The sequence below is a fragment of the Mobula hypostoma genome, chromosome 13 (assembly GCF_963921235.1).
Source record: "Mobula hypostoma chromosome 13, sMobHyp1.1, whole genome shotgun sequence".
Taxonomy (NCBI): domain Eukaryota; kingdom Metazoa; phylum Chordata; class Chondrichthyes; order Myliobatiformes; family Myliobatidae; genus Mobula; species Mobula hypostoma.
The window spans coordinates 49,086,255-49,104,325 of NC_086109.1; the positions used below are offsets into that span (position 1 = coordinate 49,086,255).

At 43.2% G+C, this 18,071-nt stretch overlaps 1 protein-coding gene across 14 annotated transcripts in view; it reads left to right on the top strand.

Moving 5' to 3' along the window:
- LOC134355579 (potassium voltage-gated channel subfamily A member 2-like) overlaps positions 1 to 18,071 on the top strand; it is a 74,199-nt gene that overhangs the window by 39,798 nt on the left and 16,330 nt on the right. For 4 of the 14 annotated variants that reach the window (XM_063065659.1, XM_063065660.1, XM_063065652.1 and 1 more), the window contains exons 3-4: positions 3,289 to 3,366; positions 5,146 to 5,274. The exons of 3 other annotated variants lie outside the window; for them this stretch is intronic. The gene's annotated coding sequence lies outside the window, so the exon portion shown is untranslated. Of the gene's footprint in view, positions 1 to 3,288; positions 3,367 to 3,400; positions 3,422 to 5,145; positions 5,275 to 5,315; positions 5,493 to 10,344; positions 16,126 to 18,071 lie in introns of those variants that run through there. 7 more of the 14 variants (XM_063065655.1, XM_063065657.1, XM_063065662.1 and 4 more) reach the window with 5 other exon arrangements.

Here is an 18,071-nt window from a genome sequence, read left to right on the forward strand (position 1 = left end):
AAGTTCCGGTGTTGTAGTCCATGTTTTGACTTTATATGATTATGAAGACATGTAGTCCTCTTTTATTGTCATTTAGTAATGCATGCATTAAGAAATGATACATTATTTCCTCCGGTGTGATATCACAAAACACAGGACAGACCAAGACTGAAAAAACTGACAAAACCACATAATTATAACATATAGTTACAAACAGTGTAACAATACCATAACTTGATGAAGAAGTCCGTGAGCACAGTAAAGTTCAAAGTTTCTCAAAAGTCCCACATCTCACGCAGATGGGAGAGGGAAGAAAAACTCTCCCTGCCATGCCGACCACAATCTGACTCTGAGTCATCTGAAAACTTCGAGCTCTGATCAGCTCTCCGACACTGAGTACTGAGCGCCATCTCTGTCCGAACGATTCGACCTCCTTCTCGGTCGCCAAAAGCAGGCAAGGCCGGGGATTTTGAGGCCTACCCTTCGAAAGATTCACGACCACACAGTAACGACAGCAGCGAACGGGCGTTTCAGAAATTCCTCCAGATGTTCCTCTGTGCTTTCACGTCCATTCTCCATCAAATCAGAATTGTCCACGGCCCCTATTTAACGGATATGATATCATTTTCACCGGAGAGCTGCACACGCGCGGCACGCTGCCATCTTCTCCTCCCGCCAAAAATGAGGAAATGAGCAAAATCACCGTAGACCTGCCTTCATACAATGCTATCAACTATTACATCTTCCAAATCTTCATTTTCATTGTAACATTCAAGATGATTGTCAATACCTTCAAATTCTTTGTAGTTTTGAACTTGTTGAAGTAGCAAAATCATTTCATTTTCAAACCTGCCTGTTTCTGGCACCTCAATGTTTGAAGCCACAGTGACCAAAAAAGGTTCTAATCATCTTACTGGTTATTTCTCACCAGCTATCAGTGACAAAAATCGCTGCTTTTTGAACACAAACACATGCAGCTGACGCTTTTTAAAAGCTGTTTGCTGGGAGTGTGGTGTGGTGTCTAGCAGCCACGTAAGCACACGTGAATGATGTTAATTAGAAATCATTCGGCAGCAATCTCCTGCCCCAGTTAAGCAGCATAGTGTCTCAAATAATCAAAGGAAATCCCAGCTATTTTCTCAATTAGTTTTTTGTTCTTTAAGAGTTGTCCCAAATAAGTGGTTGCCCCAATTATCCAATGGCCCAATTAACTGGAATTTTCTGTATTTATTTCACTTACAACTTTCCAAACACCCTCTTCTTGCCTTTTTTTCTCTCTCTTTCTGGAATTTTCTTTGATGGGCTTGTCTATCTGCCCAACCTTCACAACAGCACAAACAAACATCAAAATTTATCCACCCTCTCACACCCTATTTTACCTTCACACTCTGTACCAACTGTACCCTGCCACACCCCTTCTGAACTCCTCCAACTCTCCCCATACCTCACTGTACTCTCCATCCCATCCTTGTGCTCTTTCCAATTCTCCCCATTCTTCACTCCCCCACTCTCCACGACCACTCTCCATGCTTCCGCCTCCACTCCCAACGATCTTTTTCGCTCTCTCCCCAATATTCTTTGCCTCCGATCTACACTCTATCCTACTCACTGTGCTCTCTAAACCCCTTACTGCATTCCCTGACTCCTTCACCAGTCTCGTCCCCAAGTTTGCTACACCCCACCCCCTTTCTCCAAACCACAGCATCTTCTCCCCTTCTGTTCTCTCCGTGTCCCATCTGTGACCCAGAAAACACAGAACAGGACCTTCGGCCCACAATGTTGTACTGGACTATAAACACAAGGGATTCTGCAGATGCTGGAAATGCAGAGCAACACGCACAAAATGCTGGAGGAACCCAGCATTCATCTATTTTCATCATCTATGCAAATTAATAAACAGTCAACATTTCAGTCTGGGCCCTTCATCAGGACTGGAAAAGAAGAGGGAATTCACCAGAATAAAATGGTGGGGGGAGGGAAGGAGGCTAGTTGGAAGGTGATAGGTGAAGCCAGGTGGGTGAGAAACGTTAAGGGCTGGAGAGGAAGGAATCTGATAGGAGATGAGAGTGGATCATGGGAGAAAGGGAAGAAGAAGGGGCACCTAGGGGAAGGATAGGCAAGTGAGGAGAAGAGATAAGAGGTCAGTGGGGAATAGAAGAAGGAAGGGGAAGAGAAAAAGAAAAAAAGAGAGAAAAAATTACCGGAAAGAGAAATCGATGTTCATGCCATCAGGTTGGAGGCTACCTGGACAGAATACGGGGTGTTGCTCCTCCACCCTAAGGGTGGCCTCACTGAGCCAGAAGAGAGGCCATGGACTGACATTTTGAAATAAGCAAAAATTAGCAATTGTATGCCTAACCAAACTATTCCACTCTGCTTACCTGATGACCATTTCCCAACATTCCACACATTCATGCAGAGGCCTTTGAAAGGCTTCTGTCAAATTTGCCCCCACTACTAGCCCTGGCAACGTGTTGCAGGCACCCACCTCTCTCTGGTTAAAAACTTACCATACACATCTCCTTTGAACTTGCCCACTTTCTAAAATAAATGCAAGCTCTCTAATACTAGACATGCCGACCCTTGGGGGGGGGGGGGGCAAAGGTACCGGCTGTCTACTCTTTCTATGCTTCTCATAAGCTGCTGTGAGCTCTCCCTCCAGCCTCTGCCATTACAAAGAAAACAACCCAGGTTTGTCCAGCCTCCCATTATAGCATCAGCCCTGTAATCCAGGCAGCATCTGTGACATCACCTCCAAAGCCTCCACATCCTTCATCCAATGGGGTGACAGAATTGAATGCAATACCCTCATTCAGACTCTTATAAATCCACAACATGACTCTGGAGCTCATTATAAATTGGCTTATTATTGTCACATATTCCGAGCTGCAGCAAAAACCTTCCTTTGCATGCCATCTGTACAGACCATTCATTACAACACTGCATTGAGATTGGACAAGGGAAAGCAGTAACAGAATGTAGAATAAATTGAGGGTACAGAGAAAGTGCAGTATAGACATACAGTATGGTGCAAAGCCACATGAGATAGATTGTGAGGTCAAGATTTCATCTTATTCTGTTCAATAGTCGTGTAACAGTGGGACAGAATTGTCCCTGTGCTTAGTGGTATGTGTTATCCAGCTGCCTGAGGGGAGAGGAGAGAAGAGAGAGTGTCTGGGGTGGGTGGGGTCTTTGATTGTGTTGGCTGCTTCACTGAGGCACCGAGAAGTGTAGAAAGAGTCCATGAAGGGGTGTCTGGTTTTTGTGATGTACTGAGCTGTGTCCACAACTCTCTGTGATTTCTTACAGACCACAGGCAGAGCAGTTGTCATACCATGTCGTGATGAGTCTGGATAGGATCTTTCGGTGGTGCATCAATGAAAACTGGTGAGGGTCAAAGGGGACATGCCGAATCTCTTTAGCCTGTTGAGAAGGCAAGCCGGTGAGCTTTCTTGACCGTGGCTTCAACGTTCCGGAAAAAGACAGGATATTGATGATGTTCACTCGTAGGGAGCTTGAAGTTTTCACCCCTTTGGACCTCAGCAACATTGATGTACACAGGAGTGTGTGCACCACCTTCCTGAAGTCAGTGACCAGCTCTGTTGTGTTGCTGACATCGAGAGGAAAGGTTGTTGTCATGACACCTTGTTACTAGGCGCTCTGTCTCCTATAGGTCGACATGTCGTATTTGAGATCCATCCCACCAAGGTGGTATCATCAGCAAAAGTGTCAATGGAGTTAGAGCAGATCCGAGCATGCCTTCGTTAGCGCAGAGTTCGGGATGAGGATGCAGCCCTGTGGGGCACCAGCATTGAGGATAATTGTAGCAGAGGTGTTGCTGCCTCTCGTACCGATTGCAGTCTGGTGGTCAGGAAGTCGAGGATCCATTTGCAAAGAGAAGAGTTGAGTCCCAGATATAGGAGTTTAGAGATGAGTTACCTGGAAGTTTAGTACTGAAGATGAAGCTGTAGTCAACAAACAAAGTTCAAAGTAAGATTTATTATCCGAGTACATACATGTCACCACATACAACCCTGAGATTCTTTTTCTTAGGCATATTTAGCAAATCTATAGAACAGTAAACTGTAAACTGTAAACATTAGGAACTGTTAACTGTAAACAAACTGTGCAAATGCAGATATGAATAAAGAGCAATAAATATCGAGCATAAATAACAATATAATAGAGTTCTTAAATGAGTTCAGGAGCCTGATGGTTGAGGGGCAGTGACTGTTCTTGAACCTGGTGGTGTGATTCCTGAGGCCCCTGTACCTTCTACCTGATGGCAGCAGTGAGAAAAGAGCATGACCTGGGTGGTGAGGATCTTTGACGATGGATGCTGCTTTCTTACGGCAATGTTTCATGTAGATGTGCTCAATGATTAAGAGGGCTTTACCTGCAAAGTACTGAGCCAAATCCACAACCTTTTGTAGGATTTTCCACTCAAAGGCATTGGTGTACCCATACCAGGCCATACTGCAGCCAGTCAGCGCACTTTCCATCACACATCTATTTGAAGTTTGCTCAGGTTTTCAATGACATGCCAAACCATCAGCAGACTCCTGAGGAAGTAGAGCTGTTGTCGTGCTTTCTTTGTAATTATATTTATTTGATGGGTGCAGGACAGGTCCTCTGAGATAGTGATACCCAGTAATTTAAAGTTACTGATGCTCTCCACCTCTGGTCCTCCAGTGATTACTGGCTCATGGACTTCCGGTTTCCCTCTACTGAAGTCTACAATCAGTTCCTTGGTCTTATTGACATTGAGTAGAGGTTGTTGTTATTACACCACTCAGCCAAGTTTTTAATCTCCCTCCGGTATGCTGATTCATCACCACCTTTGATACAGCCCACAACAGTGGTGTCATCAGCAAACTTGTATATGGTGTTGGAGCTGTACTTAGCCACACAGTCATAGGTGTAAAGCAAATAGAGCAGGGGGCTAAAGCACACATCCTTGTGGTGTTCCTGTGCTAATGGAGATTGTGGAGGAGATGTTTTGTCAGTCTGAACTGACTGGGTGAGGAAATCCATGATCCAATTGCCCAAGGGGGTATTGAAACCCAGGTCTTGGAGATTACTGGTTACTTTTGAGGGGATGATGGTGTTAAATGCCAAGCTGTAATTGATAAGGAGCATCCTGATGTATGCATCTTTGCTGTCTAGATGTTCCAGACTTGTGTGAAGAGCCAACAAGATAGCATCTGCTGTAAACCTGGAGAGGAAAACTGGTACAATTTCCTGCAACCTACAGAGAGTCGCTGATGTACACTGGCGCCATCTTGTCTAACATAGGTGACTTACTGTCCAGATGCTCCAGAGAAGGGTGTCGGGACAAGGAGATGGCATCTGTTGTAGGCCTGTTTTGGTGGTAGGCGAATTGCTGCTGGAAGTGATGTGTGTCATGACCAGACCTAAGGGCAAACAGGTCACATTGCACCTGATCAACTTGTGCAGCCACTTTAAGAGAGCTGTGGACTTGGACCCCAGGATCCATCAACACCATTAACCGCGTAATGTCTATTTGCATTCGATCTCCCAAAGTGCAACACTTCAATTTGGCTGCATTAATCTCCATCTGCCATTTCTTTGCCCATATCTGAAACATCTGTATCCCACATCTTGTACACTATTTACAGTGCCACTAATTTGTGCATTGTCTGCAAACTTACTAACACACCTAACCACATTTTCATCCAAGTCATATACAGTGGATTCCATTTCATCAGGACACATCGGGACCAGTACATTTTTGGCACAATTAAGCAGCTGCCCCAATTAGCTGAAGTTAAAGAAGTATAAGAAAGACAAAGTACTGTTTAACTGGGTAACAAATTACACATTTAAATGAAATACTGAACAAGCTAGAACACTATCAATACTACTATAGGACTATAAAACTGCGTATTAGTTCCTAATAGTTATTGACAGAAGAATTCACTGTACGTTGCCATGTTCTTTTGATTAACCTCAGACACCTCATGTAGAGAATGGACTACCTTCATACAATGCTATCGATGAGTGCGTCCTCCGAATCTTCATTTTCATTGGTGACAGTCAAGATGATCATCAATGCGTTCAGATTCTTTGTAGTGTAACTTGTTGAAGTAATGAAATCATTTCATTTTCAGCCCCAGCCACTTCTGGTATCTCCAAGCCAGAATGCTTGAAACTGTAGTGAGCAAAACAGTTCTGAATTGTTGTACTGCTTATCTCTCACCAACTGACAGTGCCAAAAATTGCTGCTTTTTGAACACAAACACGCAACTGAGCTATTTAAAAATTGTTCACTCTAAGCATGGTGTGGTGCTTAACGGCCACACGAGTGCACATGACCGCCAGTAGTTGGAAACTGTTCAGCAATAGTTTCTTGCCCCAATTAAGTGTATAGTGTCCCAGCTACTTTCACCATTTGTTTTTGTTCTTTAAGCAATGTCCCAAATAAGCACCTGCCCTGGATAACTATTGGAATCCACTGTATAGCACAAACAGCAGAGGTCCCAGTGTGGATCCCTCTGGAACAGCATCAGTCACAGAACTCCCTTGCAGCATCATCTGGATGAGTCTTCCATACGGGACCTTGTCAAACCATCTGTTCTTTGATTTATCTATAGTCCTCTCTCTGTCCTGCCCCTCGCCTTCCCTCCACTTCCCTCCACAACCCACCCCTAACCACTCTATATCTCTGTGCATCCTCTCTAATCCCATCTGCTACCAACCTCCCATACTGTGCACACACTCACTGTGAATTATGCTCTTCTGATGGCACATGTTGTGAAATTTGATGTTTTGCATAAGTGGTACACTGCAATACATAAAAAACTAACAATTACTCTAATTACTATATATAATAAGTTAAATACAATTAAAAACTATAAATGATACTATACACACAATGTGAACAGTATATATAAAATTTAACAAGTAGTGCAAAAAGAGAGGGAAAAATTAGTGAGGTAGTGCTGATAGGTTCATTGTCCATTCAGAAATCTGATGGAAGATCAGAAGATGCTGTTCCTGAAATGTTGAGTGTGTGAATTCAGACTCCTCTACCTCCTCCTTGATGTTAGTAATGAGAAGAGGGCATGACCTGAGTGATTGGCATCCTTAATGGTAGAATGGTAGGTGAGGCATTGCCTTTTGAAGGTGTCCTGGATACTGGGAAGGTTTGTGCTCATGCTGGAGCTGGGTGAGTTTACAACTTTCTGCAGTTTTTTCTGATCCTGTGCAGTGGCCCCTCCATACCAGATGGTGATACAACCAATTAGAATGCTCTCCATGGTACATCTGTAGCTTGTGTGCATATCTCTCTCTCTCTCTCTCTCCGTCTCTCTCTCTCTCTCTCCCTCTTGCTCTCTGCACTTCTCTCTGAACTTTCTTTTTACTTTCAACTCTCTCTGGATCCCCATGTCTCTCTCCTTCTGTGTTCAGTGTTCTGCCAGCCAACCTCTGCTCTCTTTGACCTGTACCTTCCTTTAATCTTGGCGCCTCACTTTCAGTCTGCACTCACTGTGCCTCTCTCACTCATTGTGAATCTCTGTCGCTCTTCCCCACCCCACCCCATAGCTCACATTTCCCTCTCTGCATCCTCACCGACGATTCATGACCTGTGCTGTTAATGCTTGAGGTCTGTCTGCACCTCCCTGTCCTTCCTTCTCCACTCATGGTGCTCTCTGTCCCCTCAGGTGTTCTGTCTTCTCCCACTCTCTGCCCCGCTGTGCCTCCCTCTCTGTCTCTGTTGACATACAGTCTCAGAGCATGCTGTTCAGCCCATCGAGTCCCGAGTCCCCGTCAAATTGTTATTCTGCCTAGTCCCTTTACCTGCACCCCGACCATAGCCATGTACTTATCATAACTTCTCTTAAATGTGTCCACTCGACACTCACCACTCTCTGACTGAAGAAGTTTCCTTAAATATATTTGGGTTCTCCTTAAATACTGTATTTCACCTTTCACCCTTAACCAATGAACTGGAGTTCTAGGCTCACCCAACTTAAGTTGAAAAAGCCTGCTTGCATTTACGCTATCAAAACTTCTCATAATTTTGTACACCGCTATCAAATCTGCCCTCATTCTCCTACGGTCCAGGGAATAAGACCTAACCTATTCAACATAGTAGTTGTCCTCTACACAATACTTTTATTTATGAAGGCCAATGTGCCAACAGCTATCTTCATGACCCTACCTACCTGTGATACCACTTTAAGAAATTATGGATTTGTATTCCTAGATCATTTCGTTCCACCACACTTCTCAATGCACTACCACTTACCATGTAAATCATTGGTTTGTTTTCCCAAAGTGCAACACCTCACACTTGATTGCATTAAACTCCACCTATCATTTTTCAGACCATTTTTTCAGCTGGTCCACATTCTGTAGCAAGCGTTGATAGTCTTCCTCGCTGTCCACTACAGCCCCAGTCTTGATGTCATCCTCAAATGTACTGATCCAGTTTACCACATTATCAGTCCTGATAACTGACCTGAAACATCGACACTTTATTCCCATCCATAGGTGCTGCCTGACCTGCTGATCTCCTCCTTCACATCGTGTCTATTGCTCTAGATTTCCAGCATCTGTTACCACATTATCATCCAAATCATTAATATAGAAGACGATCGACAATGGACCTAAAAATAATCCCTGTGGCACACCACTAGTCACAGGCATCCAGTCAGAGAGACAGACATCTACTACCACTCCCTGGCTTCTCCTGCAAAGCTAATGACTAATCCAGTTTACTACCTTATCCTGAGTGTCTAGTGACTAAACCTTCTTGACCAACCTCCCACCAGAGACCTTGTCTCCCACGCACCTTATTCCCCCTCTCCACACAGCTGATGAACCCAAAGGAACGGCAGAGACCGATACTGTTTGGCACCAGCAGCACCACAGGAGTTGCCAGTCAGCGTTGGACTCAATGCAGGACTGCCTTAGTGACTCCAGCTCCGGATATTTCTTCGGGGTTTACTCCTGACACCTTCCCCGTGAGTAGGTATAGCACAAGGTTGTGAAGGTTTGAGATCAAAATTTTCCTTCTCCTAGATAAACTGCTAACCATGGCTGATGAGCCCCATCTGCCCAGAGCAGCTGGTTTTAAGGCACCTTTGCCTCTCTGTGTGTCAGTAGAAACAGTTTTGCCGGACACACATGAAGGCCAGGAGTTGAACTTGGTTGTCAGAGGCTATTTGAGACATACCATTGGGAGTATCCCTACCACCACCTCTGGTTACAAGGACCTTACGGAACCATCGTGACATGTATGTGCTTTGATAATAAATTTACTTTGACTTTGACAGCGACAGAGGTGGATAGCTCTTACTGATACAGAGGCAGGCATAGAAAGAAGGGGCATAGAGGGGGACAAGGAGGTGCACATAGTAAACTGAAGCACAGACAACGTAAAGTGACAGAGGCACCGAGAGCACAGCAGGATTAAAGGAGTTAGGGAGCACAGAAAGGGCCAGAAAAAAAACAGTACAGGCCATAAGAACATAAGAAATAGGAGCAGGAGTAGGCCATCCGGCCCATCAAGCCTGCCCCGCCATTCAATAAGATCATGGCTGATCTGCCCGTAAACTCAGCTCCATCCCCATAACCCATCCCCTTTTCCCTATAACCCATAACCCTTAATTCACTTACTATGTAAAAATCTATTTAACTGTTGCTTAAATATATTTAGTGAGGGAGCCTCAACTGCTTCCCTGGGCAGAGAAATCCACAGATTCACCACTCTCTGGGAAAAACAGTTTCTCCTCATCTCTGTCCTAAATCTTCTCCCCTGAATCTTGAGACAATGCCCTAGTTCTAGTTTCACCTACCAATGGAAGCAACTTTCCTACTTCTATCTTACCTATCCCTTTCAAAATTTTGTATGTTTCTCTTAGATCATTCTTCTGAACTCCAGAGAGTATAATCCCAGGCGACTCACCTCATAGGTGAGTCCTTCATCCCTGGAATCAACCTGGTGAACCTCCTCTGCACTGCCTCCAAAGCCAGTATACCCTTTCTCAAGTATGGAGACCAGAACTGCACACAGTACTCCAGGTGCAGTCTCACCAGTACCCTGTATAGTTGCAGCATGACCTCCCTGCTCTTGAATTCAATCTCTCTAGCAATGAAGGCCAACATTCTGTTTTCCTTCTTAATAACCTGTTGTACCTGCAAGCCAACAATTTGCGATTCATGAGCAAGCACTCCCAAGTCCCTCTGCACAACAGCATGCTGCAATCTTTCACTATTTAAATAATAATCTGCACTTCTATTATTCCTTCCAAAGTGGATGATCTTGCATTTACCAACATTGTATTACATCTGCCAGACCTTGGCCCAGTCACTTAACCTACCTATATTCCTCTGCAGGCTCCATCACAGTCACAAGCCTCCCCACCAGTGAGGACATCCATCATTAAGGACCACGGGAGAACTGTCCGTGTGTGTGCAGATGGCAGGGCAGAAGGGAGGAAAGTCTTTCTGTTGTTTTGTTGCTTGTGTTCATTTGTTCTGTTTTGTTACACTCTCTGTTCTACTGAACATTGTAGGCCTGTAATGTTGGCACCAGAACATGTGGTGACACTTAGCTGTCCCAGCACATCTTTAGATGTAACACACGAAATGCTGGAGGATCTCAGCATCTACGGAAATGAATAAAGTGCCGATGTTTCAGGCCGAGACCATTCCTTGGCCTGGGAAAAGAAGGGGGAAGACACCAGAATAAGAAGGAGGGAGGAGGGGAAAGAGGACAAACTAGAAATGATTGGTGGGTAGAAAAGGAAAGGGCTGGAGAAGAAGGTATCTGAGAAGAGAGAAGAGTGGACCGTGGAAAAAAGGGAAGAAGGAGAGGCACCAGGGGAAGGTGATAGTCAGGTGAGGGAAAGAGTGGGGAATAGAAGAGGGAAGGGCAAGGGAAAGGTTTTGTTATATCAGAAGGAGAGATCAATGTTCATGCTACCAAGTTGGAGGCTACCCAGACGGATCTGAAGTTTTGCTCCTCCGCCCTGAGAGTGGCCTTATTGTGGCAAAAGATAAAGCCCTGGACAGACATGTTGAAACAAGAATGGGGTTAGGAATTAAAATGATGGGCCACTGGGAAATTCCTCTGGGCAGATAGAGTGGATGTACTCAACAAAGCAATCCTTTGTGTCAAGAACCAACGCATCCTTAGGTTGTTAACACAAATGACACATTTCACTCACTGCATGTCAACATGTACAGGAACATTAAAATATGAATCTGAATCTGACCCTCGCCATCCAGGACTTGCCCTTTTCTCAATACTACCATCAGGGAGGAGGTACAGGAGCCTGAAGACGCACACTTTAGGAACAGCTTATTCCCCTCCACCATCAGATTTCTGAACTTGGTGGGTAATAAGTGGGGAACAATGCAGACAGGGGTTCCAGAGCTGTGGAAGGAGAGAGACAGAGATGGAAAAGGTAGGGAGGGAGGGAAAAGAACCCGAGGATGATATACAAGGCAGAGGGAGATAGGCTCCCAGATGGGAAGAGCAGTGAAAGGGACAGAGAGGCACGTCCTGTCCCTAATAGAGTGGCCACTGAGTGTTTGTTTGGCATCTCCTGCAGCTGTAGCCCATCCACTTCAAGGTCTGAAATTTTATGCATCCAGAGGTGCCCCTCTGCACACCACTGTAACATATAGTTATCTGAGTTTTTGAGTTCCCGTTGCCTTGCTGTCAGCTTGAGCCAGACTGGCCGTTCTCCTCTGACCTCTCTCATTAACAGGTATTTTCACCCACAAAACTGCTGTGCACTGGATTTTGTTTTTTGCACTATTCTCTGTAAACTCCAGAGACCGTTGTGTGTTGAAATACCAGGAGATCAGCAGTTTCTGAGATACTCAAACCACCCTGTCTGGCACCACCAGTCATCTCATGGTCAAAGTCACTTAGATCACATTTCTTCCCCATTGTGATGTTTGGTCTGAAAACAAATGAATCTCTGACCACGTCTGCATGTTTTTTATGAATTAAGTTGCTGCCTGAAGATTGGCTGATTAGGTACTTGCATTGATGAGTAGGCATACCTAATAAAGTGGCCACTGAGTGTATTTGTCTTCTTATGCGCAGTAGTTCTTTGTTGATCTTTATATATAATATACAAATATAGATTTTTGTAAATTCTGTTGTATTTCTATATTTTTCTATAAATGCCTACAAGAAAATGAGTATGATGTCCATATATGATTATATATGATAAATATAGATGATAAAGATTATATGATAAAGATTAAAGCAACCTGGTCCTAATGAGAGATCTTGGCCTGAAGTATCAACTGTTTACTCCCTAGATGCTGCCTGTCCTGCTGAGTTTTTCCGGAATTTTGTATTTGTAACTCAGGATTTCCTACATCTGCAAAATCTCTTATGTTGAAGATAAAGATTAGATTTGTTTGTTACATGTACAGTACTTCGAAATACAGAATGAAATGCATCATTTCCTGCAAATCAAATCAACAAGGACTGTGCTGGGCAGCCTGCACATGGCGCCACACTTCCAACACCTACATAGCATCCTACAGCTTACTAACCCTAAACATACGTCTTTTGGATGATGGGAGGAAATCAGAGCAGCTAGAGGAAGCCCACAGTCACAGGGAGAATGTACAAACTCCTTATCCTTACAGACAGCGACAGAACTGGAACCTGATCTTATGGCTGGCACTGTACAGCGTTATGCTACCAATCAACTGAACTTAGATAATAAATTTTACTTTGACTTTGACTTTCAATGACCCTCTGACGCATACTGCATTCTCAGTGCCTCCCTTGCTTCTCTGTACCTCCCTCACCTACTGTACCCTCTGGGTATCACTGGATCCCCTGTACCCACCATCTCACATGGCTTGAGCAGTTTGCTCCTTTTGAAATCTCATTTTAAGTTCAAGTTTATTGTCATTTCAACCATACATACGTATACCACCAAACGACAACATTCCTCCGGACCAAGGTGCACAACATGTATAGCACACATAACTTACACACAACACGTACAGCACACATAACTCACAACATGTACAGTACATATAACTCACAACACATACAGCACATATAACTCACACACAACATACATATAATTCACACACAACGTGTACAGCACATATAACACACACAACATGTACAACACATAACTCACGCAACACGTACAGTACATATATCTCACACACAACACGAACATTACATATATCTCACACAACACGAACAGTACATATAACTCACACACAACACAAACAGTATGCATAACTCACACACAACATGTACAGTACACATAACTCACAACACATACAGTACATAACTCACACATGTACAGTACATATACCTCACACACATGTAGAGTATGCATAACACATGTGTGCAGTACATAACTCACACAACACATACGGTACATATAAATCACACACAACAGGTGCAGTACACATAACACAACACGTACAGTACATATAACACACACAACACATAACTCACACACAACACGTACAGTACATAACTCACACATGTACAGTACATATACCTCACAAAACATGTACAGTATGCATAACACACATGTGCAGTACATAACTCACACAACACATACAGTACATATAAATCACACACAACACGTATAGCACACATAACTTACACACAACACGTACAGCACACATAACTCACAACATGTACAGTACATATAACTCACAACATACAGCACATATAACTCACACACAACATACATATAATTCACACACAACGTGTACAGCACATATAACACACACAACGTGTACAACACATAACTCACGCAACACGTACAGTACATATATCTCACACACAACACGAACATTACATATATCTCACACAACACGAACAGTACATATAACTCACACACAACACAAACAGTATGCATAACTCACACACAACATGTACAGTACATAACTCACAACATGTACAGTACATATAACTCACACACAACATGAACAGTACACATAACTCACACACAACATGTACAGTACACATAACTCACAACACATACAGTACATAACTCACACATGTACAGTACATATACCTCACACACATGTAGAGTATGCATAACACATGTGTGCAGTACATAACTCACACAACACGCACAGTACATATAACTCACACAACACGTACAGTACACATAACTCACACAACACATACAGTACATATAACTCACACAACACGTACAGTACACATAACACACACAACACATACAGTACATAACTCACACAGCATGTACAGTACACATAACACACACAACACGAACAGTACACATAACTCACACAACACGAACAGTACATATAACTCACAAACAACATGTACAGTACACACAACTCACAAACAACATGTACAGTACACATAACACACACAACACATACAGTACACATAACACACACAACACGTACAGTACACATAGCTCACACACAACACATACAGTACATATAACTCACAAACACATACAGTACACATAATGCACACAACACGAACAGTACACATAACTCACACACAACACGTACAGTGCATATAACTCACAAACAACACGTACAGTACACATAACACACACAACACGTACAGTACACATAACTCACACAACACATACAGTACATATAACTCACACAACACGTACAGTACACATAACACACACAACACATACAGTACATAACTCACACAGCATGTACAGTACACATAACACACACAACACGAACAGTACACATAACTCACACAACACGAACAGTACATATAACTCACAAACAACATGTACAGTACACACAACTCACAAACAACATGTACAGTACACATAACACACACAACACATACAGTACACATAACACACACAACACGTACAGTACACATAGCTCACACACAACACATACAGTACATATAACTCACAAACACATACAGTACACATAATGCACACAACACGAACAGTACACATAACTCACACACAACACGTACAGTGCATATAACTCACAAACAACACGTACAGTACACATAACACACACAACACGTACAGTACACATAACTCACAAACAACACGTACAGTAAACATAACACACACAACACGAACAGTACACATAACTCACACACAACACGAACAGTGCATATAACTCACAAACAACATGTACAGTACACATAACACACAGCACACACAGTACACATAACTCACACACAACACATACAGTACACATAACTCACAAACAACACATACAGTACACATAACTCACAAACAACATGTACAGTGCACATAACACACACAACACGAACAGTACACATAACTCACACACAACATGAACAGTACACATAACACACACAAGACATACAGTACACATAACACATACAGTACATAACACACAGAACACATACAGAACACATAAGACACAAACAAAATGTACAGTACACATAACTCACAAACAACACATACAGTACATATAATTCATAAACAACACATACAGTACACATAACACACACAGCACGAACAGTACATATAACACACACAACATGAACAGTACATAACACACACACAACACATACAGTACACATAACACACACAACATGAACAGTACACATAACACATACAGTAATATTATAGAATCAGGTTCACTATCACTGGCATATGTCATGAAATTTGATGTTTTACGGCAGCAGTAAATTGTAATAATAATAATAAATTACAATAAGTAGAAATTAAAAAATTAAATTAAATTAATAGTGCAAAAAGAGAGGGGAAAATACTGAGGTAGTGTTCATGGATTCATTGTCCATTCAGAAATCTGATGGTGAGGGGAAGCAACTGTTCCTGAAACACTGAGTGTGTCTTCAGGCTCCTATGCTGCAATGAGAAGAGGGCATGTCCTGGGTGATACAAGTCCTTACTGACAGATGCCACAAATAAATTACCGTAACAAATAATAGATGCACTTATGGCACAAGTTCTAAAGTAAACTGTGTAACACTAGTGGTGCTTCATTCATGGTGAGACCTAGCTGATGGCAGGGAGTTCAGTAGTCTTATGGCCTTGGGGAAGAAGTTGTTTTCCATCCTAACCATTCTTGTCCTAATGCTACGGTACCTCCTGCCTGATGGTAGGGCTGAAAGAGATTGTTGATAGATGGGAGGGATCACTGACAATACTAAGGACTCTGTGTATCTATCATTTCAGATAAATATCTTGGATGGGTGGAAGAGAGACCTGATAATCTTATCAATGATCCTTATCTGTGACCTCTGCACTCGTGTCTCCAGACAGTCTCTGTGTCTCCAGCCACTCGCTGTGTCTCCCTGCAAGCTAAGGAGCTAAGGCCCTCTTTGTGATCAGTCACCTTCTCCATTCTCTCTGGTCCTTTGTCGTCCTCTGAGCCTCCTGCCCATCATTGTCATGCTCTCTCCACTCCACACTTACTGAACCCCACACTCTCTCTATCACTCTGTCTCTCACAGGACAGAGACTCTGTCCTGTAAATCCTTCTGTCACACTGCCTACAATCCACACCTCCCAAACACCACACCCTCTCTGTCTCTCTGTCTCTGTCTCTGTCCTCTGTATCTCACTTCATTACTGAGTGTCACTCCATCTCCGTCTGTGAACTCAGTATATCACTGCGACTCTCTGCGCTTTTTTTCATCATTCGCTCTCTCTTTCTCTCTATCTCTGTCTCTCTCTCTCTGTTACTTTCTGTCCCTCCCTCTGTCTCCCTCTATGTCTATCTCTCTCCCTCTCTATATATCTGTCTCTCTCTTTCTCTCCTCCCTCTCCCACTCTCTCTCTCTTTCTCTCTGCAACTATCTGTACATGCCTGTGTCTCTCTCTGTCTCAGTTTCTCTCTCTCTCTCTCTCTCTGTCTCTCTCTCTCAGTTTTCTGGTTTTCTGTGCCTTAATTTAATATCTGGGACAGGATTAATTGTTATCTGGAAGGGATTGCTCTAAATAAGGCAAACCAGTGCAGATGTGTTAGAGGTGATTCCTGTGTACGCATGTTATTGGAAGCGGCAGGACAGCTCGAGAAAACCATTAATATGGCAGATTCAGTTCTGTGCTCTAAAAAAGGAGGCAGTATTAAAGCAGAGAAGTCACACTGAATCTTTATATAATACTCTTACGGCTTCATCTGGAAGAATACTGTTTCATTATCAGAAAGTTACAAGCATCTTAAAGGGGTTCAGGACATGAAACATGACAACAGTTCCGTGGATGTGGTTCTGGAGTTATAGTATAGATTAGAAAGTCACAGTCATAGAGTCAAAGAACACTGCAGAACAGAAACAGTCTCATCGGCCCATCTAGTCCGTGATGAACTGTTAGTCTGCCTGTGACTATTGTTTGAGGGGAAAAAGCCTCAAGGGAGAACTGATAGAAATCTACACTCACTGGCCACGGTATTAGGTAGCACCTGTCCCTTAAAAAGTGATCATTGAGTGAATGTTCGAGGTCTTCTGTTGCTGTGACCCATCCACTCCAAGGTTTGATGTGTTGTGCATTTAATGATGCTCCTCTGCACGCCACTGTTGTAATAGGTGGTTATTTGAGTTGCTTTCGCCTTCCTGTCAGCTTGAACCAGTCTGGACATTCTCCTCTGATCTCTCTCATTAACAAGGCCAATTCACCCACAGAACTGCCACTCACTGAATGTGCTTTGTTTTCCACACCATTCTCTGTAAACTCTAGAAACTGGGGTGCGCAAAATTCCCAGGTGATCGGCAGTTTCTGAGATACTCAAACCACCCCATCTGGCACCAACAATCATTCCATGGTTAAAGTCACTTAGATCACATATCTTCCCCATTCTGATGTTTGGTCTCAATGACAACTGAACCTCTTGACCATGTCTGCATGCTTTTATGTATTAAGTTGCTGCCCCATGACTGGCTGATTAAATGTTTGCATTAACGAGCCGGTGTACCTAATAAAGTGGCCATTGAGTATACATCTGTATGAAACTTGTTGTTTTGTTGCAGTAGTGCAGTACAATACATAAAAAATCACCAAAATAGCACAGCAGTGTTCATAAGTTCATGGGCCATTCAGAAATCAGATGGTGGAGGGGAGGAAGTTAGAACCATAGAACCATAGAAACTACAGCACAGA